General features: G+C 41.0%; 1 protein-coding gene across 2 annotated transcripts in view; it reads left to right on the top strand.

The window, feature by feature from the left end:
• Nucleotides 1–13,710, top strand: part of SACK1B (scaffolding CK1 anchoring protein B) — a 60,519-nt gene that overhangs the window by 12,041 nt on the left and 34,768 nt on the right. Inside the window, exon 1 of one of the 2 annotated variants that reach the window (XM_089777086.1) lies at nucleotides 12,634–12,769. The exons of the other annotated variant lie outside the window; for it this stretch is intronic. The gene's annotated coding sequence lies outside the window, so the exon portion shown is untranslated. Of the gene's footprint in view, nucleotides 1–12,633; nucleotides 12,770–13,710 lie in introns of those variants that run through there. 2 annotated transcript variants of the gene reach the window in all.

Genomic DNA, 13,710 nt, shown 5'->3' on the forward strand with positions numbered 1-13,710 from the left:
TGTGAGAAAATAATCTTTCCAATAATGTTTTACATAATAACTTAGACCATTGTAGAAATGTAAAATCCCATTTAATCAGTTAACTGGTTAACTGCTAGGTTTAATTGATTAAGTGGGAATCTGTTGATGGGGATCCCAGCCCACAGGGCTGTTAGGTTCTGGCTGTGGGGCTGCCAGCCCTGCAGGGCTCCTGACTCTTCCAGCCCTGGCCCACGCTGCAGTGAGCCATGGCCTGGAGCAGCCCTTTGCCCATGGCAGGCCACAGGCGGGGGATTGCTCCCGGGCATTGATTAACTGATTTCCAGTAAGTATCACCCAGTAAGGATGATGCTTACTGTGTAATTAGTTAACCAGTTACCTGTTCACTTTCCTAGATCATTGTGAATAATAATAAAAAGATTAATACAGCAAAATGCATTACATGTAAAAATTAAGTTTAATTCAGGATGGTGAAATAGCCATGGTAAGAAAAAGTACAAAGCCACCTTGAAGTAACCCATGGTTTTGCACATCCTCTGAAAAGAAATAGAGGATGGAGTAGGACAGATATAGTTTTTGTAGAGATAGTGCTTATGAGTGACTATGACTGCCTGAAAAGCTTAAGTGAGGGTTAGATCATGTATAGGTGTCTGATTTTTCAGGCGCTTCGAGACAAGAACCACAAAACAGGAGAGCACTGTCTCCAATATAATCTTGTGGAGGCCACTGTTGGCCTGGCATCAGTATCACCTCAGTTGATTATAGGGAGTCCCTTGCTATGTAGGAGTGCTCTCCCGGCCTTGCCTGCAGACAGAGGAGTATATCCCCCTCACCAGAGCGCACTCACCCTCCAGAGAGCCAAAGAAGAGAATGGCTTCATTAAAGTCTTCAGTGCAGAATTCCACAGCTGCAGAAGATGCCAGCCAATTTGGCATAAAGGTAAAATGCTACTTTTAGGCCACCACTGCCTGGTGTGGCATCATAATGGCTCGACCAATCTAGAGGTAATGTCTCCAGTTCCCATACTGGGATTAGTGAGGATAGCTGCTTCTTTGAAGCATATGCAGGAGCTATTGCCTTTGCTCAGAGAAAGGCATTTTGGTACTACTCCCAGAGTCTTATGCCAGTATAAAGGATTTGCTGAACTTGACCAGTTGTTTGGTCTTGACAGTGCCTTGCTAGGCCTGTTGAGACAATGAAAACCCCACATTTGCCTGAATTGTGAGTTCAATTGTAAAAAAAATCATAATGGGTTACAATAACCTCTAACAACAAATGTTAATGGGAAAAGGGTATGAAAGGAAGAAAGAAAACCTGAATTAGTCTAAACAAAAAGGCCAAGTTAATATAAATCAAGGATTATGTTGAAATTATGCTAATTAAAAACAGTAAATGTGGAACTGGATGTTAATGAGCTAAAATTGGTGTGTTGAATATTAGGCCTAACTGGTGGAGGGGCTGTTCCATCCATCACTCCCTTTTAGGGTCCTTAAAAAGAGAGATTTTGTGGAGAAAGTTTAAAAGAACAGACAGAAGCTACTGGAATAAAATTCACAATCATTGCTGCCATCCTTACCTCCACCCCCACTACTTTCTGGAACTCTAGACCTTTATCATTGTGTTCCTGAGAGGTGTCCTGACCAGAACGGCTCAGAAACTGTGGGACCCAAATGACCTTGCCACCCCTGATGGTTCCAGCTGAATCTCAAACCCCATCTGGGATGACAGTTATCTTTAATACTGTGGAAGAAACTCTCAAACAAGGGGAATTTTCCATCTAAAGGAAAATGGAGCAAATATGAAATGGAAAGTATTAGCTGTTTATTTTCTTCTGTTCTTTATCTTTAATTAAATGGTTAAAAGCACTTTTAATGGTGTATTTGTCATGGCCAAAGATTTTTTAACACTGTTAAACTGGGTTAACAATGGATTATTTTAACACCTTTTAGCCTATATAGTCTATCTAAACTATTTTCTCAGGTCCATCACCTGTTGATTTCCATTCTATGTCCTGCTGCAGTGGCAATAACATCAGATCTGGTATTGCTTCCTGTAATCTTGATGCTGGCTCTAAAACCAATAGCAGTCACTCAATAGCAGTACACAGCACGGATTACTAGGAAGCCTCCCTATTGTTATCCAGAACTGTCGTGTCCATAGGATAAATCAGGTCGGCTGTTCTAGGCCCAGCACTTTTGGGGACCCCACAGCAGCTTCCCCAGTTGTCCTATGAATGAGTGGAACATGGGTGATTATGGGGGCTTGGCGTGGCATGATAGCAGGGGCCAACCCCCCCCCCCTCCTCACCTGCCCTCAATATATGAGCAGTGTGAACTGGAGCTCCCACAGCCTGCTCTGTCCCACCACTCCGCCTTCCTGGCCCACTGAACTCGGCTTCACGTGGTGGCCCTGGGGCCCGGGCACTCTGCTTCCCAATGCCATGCAGAAGCAGGGGGCATCGAGCCAGGAGAGGTCAATACAGTGGGGCAAAGTGGGCTGCTCTGGCTCCTGCTACCCATGTGGTGAGTCGGGGGTGCAACACGTGCTGCTATACAAGGCCTTCCCATAATTCCCCTGGATCGTATTGCTTGGGGGAGGGGGTGAAGCAGGGACATGGCTTGGGAAAGGGATAGAGTAGGGATGGGGCCTGCAGAATGGGGATGTTCCAGACCCTCTTCCTAGGGCACTGTGGAGGTTATCCCAGATCCTGCTCCACCCTCGGAATGGCCCTGATGTTATCTCTGAAAATGCAGACCCATGATAGATCATGGTTCTGATTTCTTGCGATACCAGCTGCATTCCAGTTCTCTTGTTTCCAGTCAGTACCTCGGTCCAGTACTGTGAGAAGTTATTTTAAAACTCTGATCACATATACAAAATGTTTTTCTGATCCAAAAGGATCAGCCATGTTAACAGTTCAATATGAGTTCAGTTCTTACATGAAATATCATGCTGCCAGCCAATCCTTTGGCATCTAAAGCTAAAGATTTACTATGAAGAAAGAAAAGAAGAGAGTTGCACTAAATGGTAAAACAGAAAGACTTCAAAGTCTGTCTATCAGGTTCTTAGCAGCATTGGTGAATCTCCTGACTTGAAAGTCCCTCTGCAATACATACACAGGTTGAATGGGACTTTCAGTCATTTAAGTTAGTAGCAAAGTTCCCCCAGAATTAAGAAGCAGGAAAGAAGACTAAATGGAGAAGAGGTAATTGCCTTTTATAGGTTTTTTTTTTTTTTTTTTTTTGCTATTCAGGCTTTATTTCCTTTGTTCCAAGTAAGCTGCCCAAAGCATAGCATAGAAGCCTTAGAATTCTATCAATAGGCATGCCCCTGCCTGTCTTACTGAGTCATAAGGTGTAGTCCTTGTTTCTTTCAGTGTGTTCATTGTTCAATTGATGTTTTTTGATGGTTCATCAAGCAGGCCTAATTCTGATGCGAATATTTCTGGGGGGTGTCACCGAGAAACATAGCACAGATTTGGAAATACAGATGTCCTATACATATCTATAACTTACCATACAAATTTATACAAACATATAAATAAGATCATCATATTTGGCAAATCATGACTTTTCTGTGGACGTCTTATGTGGCATATCCAGATTCCTTGCAATTTTACAATATTGGTATACATAATATCCTAAATCTTCCATACAGTGTCAGAGTCTGTGCTTCAAGCAGGACTCAGCATCAATAATGCAATGGCACTCTTAGTAGGGTTTTCTTCTGTTTCTTCTGAATATCTCATCCTCTTCAGCACATGAGACCCTGGTATAGAAGTAGTCTTCTATGGAGGAGCTTATGGAGAAAAATCCTCACAAACTTCAAGCACTTTACACCTGGCTACATGAAGGAAAGTTGCTCTCCCCACTAATGCTCCGTGATAATGCTGCTAGTAATTGAAAGACACCATCAAAGCAGAGTGAAAGTGACTCACAAAGGCACAAAAAATGCCCCTTTTGGTAGAAAGATGTATTCAAATATGAGGCTAGAGTCTCACATAGCAAATAATCAAGCTCTTTTGGCCCATTCTGATTATTCCAGTTGGAGTGAATTGGCCAAATTAGGGTCAAGTTGTCAGAGGACTCTCAAGTTGTCATAGGACACTCTTAGGATGTCTTCCAGTCTTTCACAGTGATTGCAAGGTCCACATTGCAGATTCAGCTGCCAGAATCATGGCAACAGCAGTAAGAAGCACTGGTCATTGTGGTTCTAGAGGTCTGAGGTACAATAGACCATTGAAAATCTTTGAGGGTTGTGGCTTATTTCCTTAAAGATGGATGAAGCATTGCGTTCATTAAAAGATTCTAAGGAAGCACTTAAATCCTTGTGTCTAGATATATGAATACTATTTTGTCAGTTTCTTTCGAAGCAGCTTTATTACATGCCTAAACAGGCACGCAGTACAGACAGAAGCATAAACTGAAAAGGAGGAGGCTTCGCCATCTGCCTAGGCAGCCTCTGCCAAACAGCTGCACACCTCCAAGCAGTCAGTTTCGTTCCCCTGTTGAGAAAAGGTATGGGCAGTATGCCATTCTCACTGAGAATCTAACTCACTGCCCTTTGGGAACAGATGATCATGTTTCCAAGTGTGTTTCAATCTATCACCTCAAACACATGGGTGCAGAGAGAAGTGGAATTGGGAATTTACCCTTTGGTTTCTACCTTCCACACCCCTTCCGAGGGGCCCATCTTGTCAATCTGCACTAACCTAAGAAGTGCAGCCTTTACGTTCTTTGGGAAACCTAGAAGAATTGGGGTTGAGGGATCTACTCTTCCTACTTTCCATTACCCTAAATGAGAGCTTCAGAGGGGTAGCCAAGTTAGTCTTTAACTGGAAAAACAAGGAATAGTCTTGCAGCACCTTAAAGACTAACAAAACACATAGATGATATCATGAGCTTTTGTGGGTACAACCCACTTCTTCAGATGAAACTCTTCGGAAGTGGGTTGTACCCACAAAAGCTCATGATACCATCTACATGTTTTGTTAGTCTATAAAGTGCTGCTAGACTATTCGTTGTTTTTCCAAAATGAGAAGGCATCTCAGGTCCATTTTGGACTGTTGAAACTTAATAAGTCATCGAGAAGCTACAGTTCTGATGTTTCCCTTGCAACTGTTGTGTCTTTGCTGAATCTAGGAGATGAGTATGCTCTGCCCTCCGCCTGCAATCCACTCTGCCCAGAAGAAATTTCTAAGGTTCATAGGGGATGAAAACCATTTTCAGTTCACATTTCTACCCTTTGGCCTGTCATCTACCCCAAGCTTTTTCACGAGATGTATGACAGTGATAGCTGGACACACATGCAAGAGTATTCAGTTATACTCTTATTTAGGTGACTGGCTGGTGCCATATTTGTTCCTTCAGGAGGTAGAGAGAAGAATCCTTTGAATGTGCCTTCTATGTTCATGCTTAAACAGGAAATGTTCCTTATTCTGTTTAATGGTGGATCTCAGCCATGGGATCCATCTTGAATGTGTTTTTCATTACTTGTGATGAGAGGCTTCTCTATGCCTATCCTCCAGTACTGCCAGTTCTCAAGATCATTTTCAAGATGAAAACAAGATCATAGTAAAATGATATTCACTACTACACCAGCCTGGGAAATCAGCTGGAGTTCTTATACTTGTGCAAGTTGTACATTAGGAAACCCTTCTGTAATATCACAGAATCATGGATGCATGTTGCACCCAACACTCAGTCTCTATTTTACTTTTTCTTGTATCCACTTTTTCTTTTTCTCTTGTACATGAACTCTCATAAAATCTCTTTTGAGACTCATTTTTTATTAAATAAACTTGTTTTACTTTTAATTTAAACCAGTGCTGGGTTATGAGAGAAGTGATTGTTAAAAGCTTACATCTTGATTCCTGTGTCTAAACCCAAAGATGCACTGGCTGTGTCTACATTGGCACCCCTTTCCGGAAAAGGGATGCTAATGAGACACTTCGGAATTGCAAATGTCGCGGGGGATTTAAATATCCCCCGCGGCATTTGCATGAACATGGCTACCGCTTTTTTCCAGCTCGGGGTTTTGCCGGAGAAAAGCGCCAGTCTAGACGGGATCTTGCGGAAAATAAGCCCTTTTGCGGAAGATCCCTTATTCCTACTTGAAATAAGCCCTTTTCCCGAAAGTAGGAATAAGGGATCTTCCAGAAAAGGGTTTATTTTCCGCAAGATCCCGTCTAGACTGGCGCTTTTCTCCGGCAAAACCCCGAGCTGGAAAAAAGTGGCAGCCATGTTCATGCAAATGCCGCGGGGGATATTTAAATCCCCCACGGCATTTGCAATTCCGAAGTGTCTCATTAGCATCCCTTTTCCGGAAAGGGGTTCCAATGTAGACACAGCCACTGTGTTTGGAAGCAGTCCAGAAAGTTCTTCTTAATGGTAGGAAACCATTCACAAGGGCTTCACAAGTCAGGTTTGGAGTTCAGCTCTAGAAAATTGCAGCTGGCTGCAGTTTTGGTGTTTCAGTCTTGGGTTCCTGCTAGCACTGTATTCTCTAACCATTTGATCTTCAAGTTCTCTAAAGTTTTAGAAAGATTTTCGGCCTACCAGAGACCTGACTTGATGCTAGGGTTTCAACTTAGAACTATCTGATCTTGTGAATCTTTAGTCACCTGTTTGTTGTTACACCTGTCAGCAAAAATGGCTTTTTTAACAGCCATCACCTCACTGAGAACAGTAGGGGAGCTCCGTGCCCTGATAATAGATCCTGCATGCAGAGTTCTTTTTAACAAGATCAAGGTGCTGTTTCTACCACCCTAAGTTTCTCTACAAAGTGGCATCTGATTTTCACTGCTACCATTCATATATTTTCTGATCTATTCCAAAGCCACATGCTCATAAAAATGAACAATAGCTCCATGCTTTCGATGTTTACCAAACACCATTTTAAAAATCTATAATAGAAGACTTTTGAGGTATGTTCTAGCTGCCCATTTCCTATCCACAGTGAATGAGACTACTTCCTGTAACACTGCAACAATTGTCCAGGGCTACGTCTACATTGGCCCCTTTTCTGAAAGGGGCATGCTAATTTTACAGGTCGTAATAGGGAACTCCGCAGGGGATTTAAATATCCCCCGCGGCGTTTAAATAAAAATGTCCGCCGCTTTTTTCCGGCTTTTAGGAAAGCCGGAAAAGAGCATCTACACTGGCCCCGATCCTCCAGAAAAAAGCCCTTTTCCGGAGGATCTCTTATTCCTACTTTGAAGTAGGAATAAAAGATCCTCCGGAAAAGGGCTTTTTTCCGGAGGATCTGGCCAGTGTAGACGCTCTTTTCCGGCTTTTCTAAAAGCCGGAAAAAAGCGGCGGACATTTTTATTTAAATGCCGCGGGGGATTTTTAAATCCCCCACGGATTTCCCTATTACGATCTCAAAAATTACCATGTCCCTTCCGAAAAAGGGGCCAGTGTAGACGTAGCCCAAGTGTATCATTGCTATAAGATCATGGACATGGCGTGTTTGGAAAAGCTTTCTGTACTAGAGCACACCCAATCTCTATAGCTTTTGTGGGAAATGTTCTTTTCATGGACAGCTATAGAATAGCAATATGGTTTTCCATACACACTTTTGTTACATATTATGTAATTACTGATGAATCAAGGGAAGATAAAAATGTGGAGAAAACTGTTCTCCATTTCCCCTTCAGTGAGGCTCCTACCTCCTCTTCCGTTAGAAACTGCATGGGAGTTGAAAACCATTCTACCTAATGGAGTAGTTTTCAACCTGTGATGTGCAGACATCTAAGAGGGTCTTCAAACTGTGTTTAAAGCAGTGAGTAACAAACTAGGCTAGTCAGTAGACCACATGAGTGGTCCTCCATCTCAGTGAACCACAAGATTGTTATAATCAAGATGGTCTCCTGGGATAGGGTAGTTTTGATAACTGCTTGCATGCCTAGAATTTGCAGGGCCTGCTGATCAAACCATAGCAGCACTTTGATGTAGAGGGAGCATACAGATTTCATGATGTTGTGTGTGATCAGCGCTCACCTCACTTCATGTGCCCTTGCTTTTCATGAATATCGTTTTTGTAATACCGGTAGGAAAAAACCCTACAGGGATAAAAACTAGCAGAATCTGGTAACCCTATGCATGGGCAACAGTAAACAAAATGTCTGGGACACACACACAACCCATTGGGCCACAGGTTGCCCACCACTGATCTAAGTGGTGTGCAAAAAGTAACTATTATTTTGACCAGTCATTTGTTTTTCTGATCAGTCAAAAGTATGTCAATATCCCTACTTACATGTCAAATGCTGTATGTTATCTTAGAGGCCCACATTTTAGCACACTTACACTGCATCAAATGTTGTGCCAAGCATATACAACATTTACAGTAGACTTTTGTTCAGTCAGTTTTAGGTTGAAGACTTCTGTGGTAGGATTCTGTGGACTACAGGTTGACTTTTGAAAAAGTCCACACCTACATTTGAATTTTCTTAGGGTATGTTATGGGGCAAGATGGCTTCCCTCTGAGCAGGAGAATGAAGCACCACTACACTCCCCCTGGTGGGCAGAACTAAATGTACATTGCCATCTCACCAGAAGGTCCAGGGTGGGACAAGAAGTATAGTACCAGAGGAACTGTGGGGACTGCCATCAGATGAAAGCCTCAGTGCTCAGTTGGGGCTGAAACATCGGGAACAGACTCATTTCTTCCAGGGAGTTGAGTTCTTAACAGGAGCCCAAACTAGGCCTTGAGTGGAGCTGCACCCTGTGGCTGAAGGAGATAGACCAATTCCTAGAGAAACTGTGGGAACTGCCATCAGATGAATGCACTGAGGAGCTGTAATGACTGCTAGTGGCTGAGTATCCTGAGAAGATAGAGTACCTTTGGGCTGTAGGACCTTACATTTCAGACTAGGGTAGGAAGTAGCCCAGGAGAACCAGACTCTGGTCTGGTTCTGCTGCCGGTGTGTGAGTAAGCTTGTTGTGGTAGGATTGCCCACAGACTCAGTAGCAGAACACTCCACCACTGTTAGGGCCCTGGGCAGAAACTTGATGGAACTGTGTGAGCCCATATCCTGTCCTCCCTTAAAACTGCTACTGACATCCAGTGCAATTGAAGGGGTGTAAGTGAAGGCAGAATTCAGCCCTGTGAAAATGTTTCAGCAAGTATTAATTTTCTCCAAGTGCTCTGTGGAGTCAGCTGTTTTGAAACAAGTGTATTACAAGTTACATCCATCATTCCAGCGATCACTTGTTCTCCTGTAAAATGATTTATGGATATTTAAAATCTTACCAGTCATGCCTGTAGCTTTCAGGCAAAATTTTGTATTACTACCTTTTGAGAGGTTGTGTCACCACCTGCCCTGTAACCCTAGGAGCTGTACATGCTTTGCTTCTGTGGCTCACTGCACTAACAACCAGCAGACAAAGATACAGTTTCCTGAGTGTCAGTGTGCTGTTCAGCCTTGATTCAGCATCATGACCCTGGTAGCCTTCCTGCAAAATAATGGCCCTGCTGTGAGCTCCATATGCCTGGGTTATTATTTGCAGAATGACCCTAGTCCAGATTTTAAAAAAAAAAAACCCAAACCCTAAACTCACAAACATCTGCCCTGAAGTGTCCACCTTTCTCCTGGAACACTCTGAGTATTAATAAAGAGTTGTGGCTCCCTTATTAAGTGCCCAGAGACATCAGCCTCCTCTTTTGAAGGACCCATCTTTGTCACATTGCAAGAACTCTTGCTCCTTTTGTCTGTCCGGTAGATGCCAAGATGGTTTAATTCCACTGGAAACTGACAAATAGCATGTCTGGGAGAGAACCTTCTTCTCCTTTTTTGGTAACAGACTTTTAAAGAAGACTGTGAAGAACTTCAAAAAGATCTCACCAAGCTAAGTGATTGGACAACAAAATGGCAAATGAAATTTAACATTGATAAATGTAAAATAATGCACATTGGAAAAAATAATCCCAACCAAACATACAATATGATGGGGACTAATTTGGCTACAGCTACTCAAGAGAAAGATCTTGGAGTCATTGTGTATAATTCTCTGAAAATATCCACTCAGTGTGCAGCAGCAGTCAAATAAGCCAGTAGAATTTTAGGAGTAATTAAAAAAGGGATTGAGAATATGACCAAAAATATCTTATTGCCTCTGTATAAAACCATGGTATGCCCACATATTGAATTCTGCATACAGATGTGGTTGCCTCATATCAAAAAAGATATATTGGCATGAGAGCAGGTTCAGAAAAGGGCAACAAAAATGATTAGGGGGTTGGAATGGGTCCCATATGAAGAAAGGTTAAAAAGGCTTGGACTTTTTAGCTTAGAAAAGAGGAGATTAAGGGGGGTCATGATTGAGGTCTATAAAATCATGACTGGTATAGAAAAAGTGAATAAGGAAAAGTTATTTACTTATTCCCATAATATAAGAAGTAGGAGTCACCAAATGAAATTAATAGGCAGCAGGTTTAAAACAAAAAAAAGGAAAGTTTTTCTTCACTCAGCGCACAGTCAGCCTGTGGAACTCCTTGCCAGAGGATGTTGTGAAGGCCGTAACTTTAACAAGGTTCAAAAAAGAGCTAGATAGTTTCATACAGGTTAGCTCCATCAATGGTTATTAGCCAGGATGGGTAGGAATGATATTTGTTCCCCATATAGGTTTTTATAGACTGCAATCAAATCACCCTTTAACATTTATTTATTTATTTAGCCATCCTCAATTTATTTGATATCTTGGTGCTGCAACACCATCAATCTGAAATGTCAAGTGATTTATTGAAATGATTGTTCAACTTTTTATCTAATGGCATCAATAGCTATTATGTGTCTCTTGCAAATTGAAAGAGTCTGCAGCTCAACTGCATTTATACATACATAATAATAGCTAGTGGGATATTACTAGTTGGCTTAAACATAAAAATAATAATTCTGCCCACAAAATACATTCTGAAGATAAACTAAGGCCCTATGCTTCCAGGAGTTACACATATACTTAACTGTATGCATATGAAAAATCCCATTGACTTCTCATGCATAAGTCTTGGCAGGATCGGGACCTGAGAGTGTAAGCATGTATCATTAGGGAGCTGAGTTTAAATATCATTGAAATAATCTTTCTCTTAAATTATGCTGCTGTATATATGTATTGCTTGTTTGGAAAATGAGGGAGCATCTTGAGTTGATTACATCCAAATGTGGAGAGAGAAGTGGAAAAATTGCAAACTTTTCTGCAGACAAATTGTTCCATATTCTTTGTGCCTACATGAGATGGATAAGTTAAATCTTTGAAACTAGGCTGAATATTTTTTCTCTCATTTTGCAATTCACTACACATTTACTTATACACACATGCCCTCTCATACCCATGCTAACAGTATAAATATAAACACAAAAATGTTGTAAAAATATAGTTTCATTTTAGAAACCTCAATCCCAATCTCAAAATGACAGTTTCTTATTTTAATAGCCTTGAGAAAAGGAAGGTCACATTAAGGGAGACGAGAAAATATTCTGATTCCAAAAAAATGTTAAAAACATACAAACAATAAACGACCTGAACCAAAGCCATGGATTTGGATTCTATTTCAGTCTAAATTTGCACTTTGAACAAATCAGTATGTAACAAATCAAGGCCCATCTGTTTCCTCAGGATCCTAGTGAGGATTGATTTGTCCATGTAGATAGGGATTTGGGAGTGGAGTTATTTGGGGGACAGTGAAATGTCTTAATTTTTTATTAGTTTAGTGTTCTCTATTGTAAAAGGATGTAGATGAACTTCTGGAGTTACTAATATTGATTCTTCTCTCACGTTGCTGTAAATTAGAAATAATTATCAAAGTTGATGAAGCTAAAAGTGTGTACATGCAAAAAGCCATAATTTTTGTTATATTAATTGTATTACTGAAAATGTTTTGAGCACCAGAGCCTTACTTGTATTTTGACTTTTATTTGCAAAAAATCTGCTGTCTTCATTGCAGCTATGTCCAATTACATGGTCTTAAGGAACTGACCCAGCACACTTAAATAAATAAATTGGGCTGTCCTGGAATGTTTGATGGCCTTATTTGAATAGTTCATTTTATGAATAGTAATATAATTTTATTTTAAGGATAGCAAATTGTTTTAGTAATTGTCACTCACAATACAAGGAAGTGGATAGAATTTACAAAATGGTTACAAAAAGATTGGATTCTTGACACTCCTTATGAAACGACTTTAATCAAGTATAGGCATATAGTATAATTGATATGAAAGCTAGTAATGCTGTTCTGTGACATAAAAATATCTGAGGTCATTGCTTTATAGTTAGGATGTGATTCGTTTTTAAAACAAAAGGTAAAAAGTAAAAACTTTCAAAAATCATCAGTATTTCTAGCAAAGTGTCCGATTCAGAACAACAACAATGGCTGCCCGTCACAGGAGAGCCATAGCCTGTCATACATCTAAGGCTGGTATAGGGGGCTCTGTCTGTGAGGCGGAGCACTTCCCATATAAGGGCATGTAAATTACTGATCGTCCCCTGCTCGCTCCATCCACTGCAGTGAAAGATCAGCCAATGATCTGACTTGTGGTCAGGCCTGCTCACTCCACCCACTGCGGCAAAAACCAACCTATGGGGTGATACGTCCACAGGCACTAAAACAGGCAGCCGAACCCTCTCACACTGGGGATCGCATCGTGTCAACGCCTGGCCTGATCACCCAGTTGCCTTGTACCCCCCGCTCTCGAGTCTGTTTGAGCGTACCTCGAGTTGGTCGACCTGAGTGGAGACAGTTTGTGAGCATGTGACTGGTACTCGTGTTCCTGCTGTCTTCAGAATCGGTATAACCCCTCTCCCCCGCGATTATCCCTATCCCGATTGATTTTTGAGTTCCCCTCATTGCCTATCAAGTAACAGTAGTTTAAGAGTTATTGTGTTAGTTATTTTAATAGTGGTTGTTAAAGTTCTTAACTGTTCTTTGTGTAATATAGTGTAAATAGTTAGACTTATGAACAATACCAGTGTGAATTCAAGTGTTTCTAATCCCTGGGCAGTTATTGGGAATTATTATGATTTAGAAAAGCCTCAGGGAATTGTTTTATATTGTTTGATGGTTTGTTTGTTTTTCATTCTGATGATTATCTGGCGATCACGCATGTGATTAGGCGCCAGAGTCATCGTCAAAATAAAATCAGTCCCATTCTTTCCGGCATCCCTTCGAACCTCGTGTATTGCGGGAACTGACACAAAGCAGTTTAAGTGCCAGAGCATCTTTGTTATGTAACAGGTAACTGCATGTATATGATACCCAAATAGGAATATAATATGCCAAATGCGAAATGCAGAGTTTAGAAATAACATAGTGTAAAAATGCATTTTTCTAAAAGTTATGATGACTAAAAGTATAAGTAACAACCTAGCCCTGGTTTAAAGACATTTCAGCGGTGATAGTCTGCTTCAAATCATATGCGTTCAACCTGATTTTTCACTTTGAGTTTCACATTTGAAAAATCAAAGTAAAAATTAGTCACAGTTCCATGTTTTCATGTGGTTTGTATGAGAAGCCAGAAGAGAAGAATGGGATTTGCCAAGAACTTGGCCTAGTTATATTTCAAAATTCAGCTTGAGTTAGCTCAAAAGATCTGAAAACTTCCTCAAACTTTTTGATGGAATTGTGCTGAATTTAGGTTTGTAAGAAAAACTGAAACCAGTCAGAAAATGTTTGATTTGGGGTTATTGGGATTTTTACAAAATATTTTGTAATGCCTTTCTGCCAAATTGT

Source organism: Pelodiscus sinensis, chromosome 3 (assembly GCF_052426305.1).
Source record: "Pelodiscus sinensis isolate ZL-2025 chromosome 3, ASM5242630v1, whole genome shotgun sequence".
NCBI lineage: Eukaryota > Metazoa > Chordata > Testudines > Trionychidae > Pelodiscus > Pelodiscus sinensis.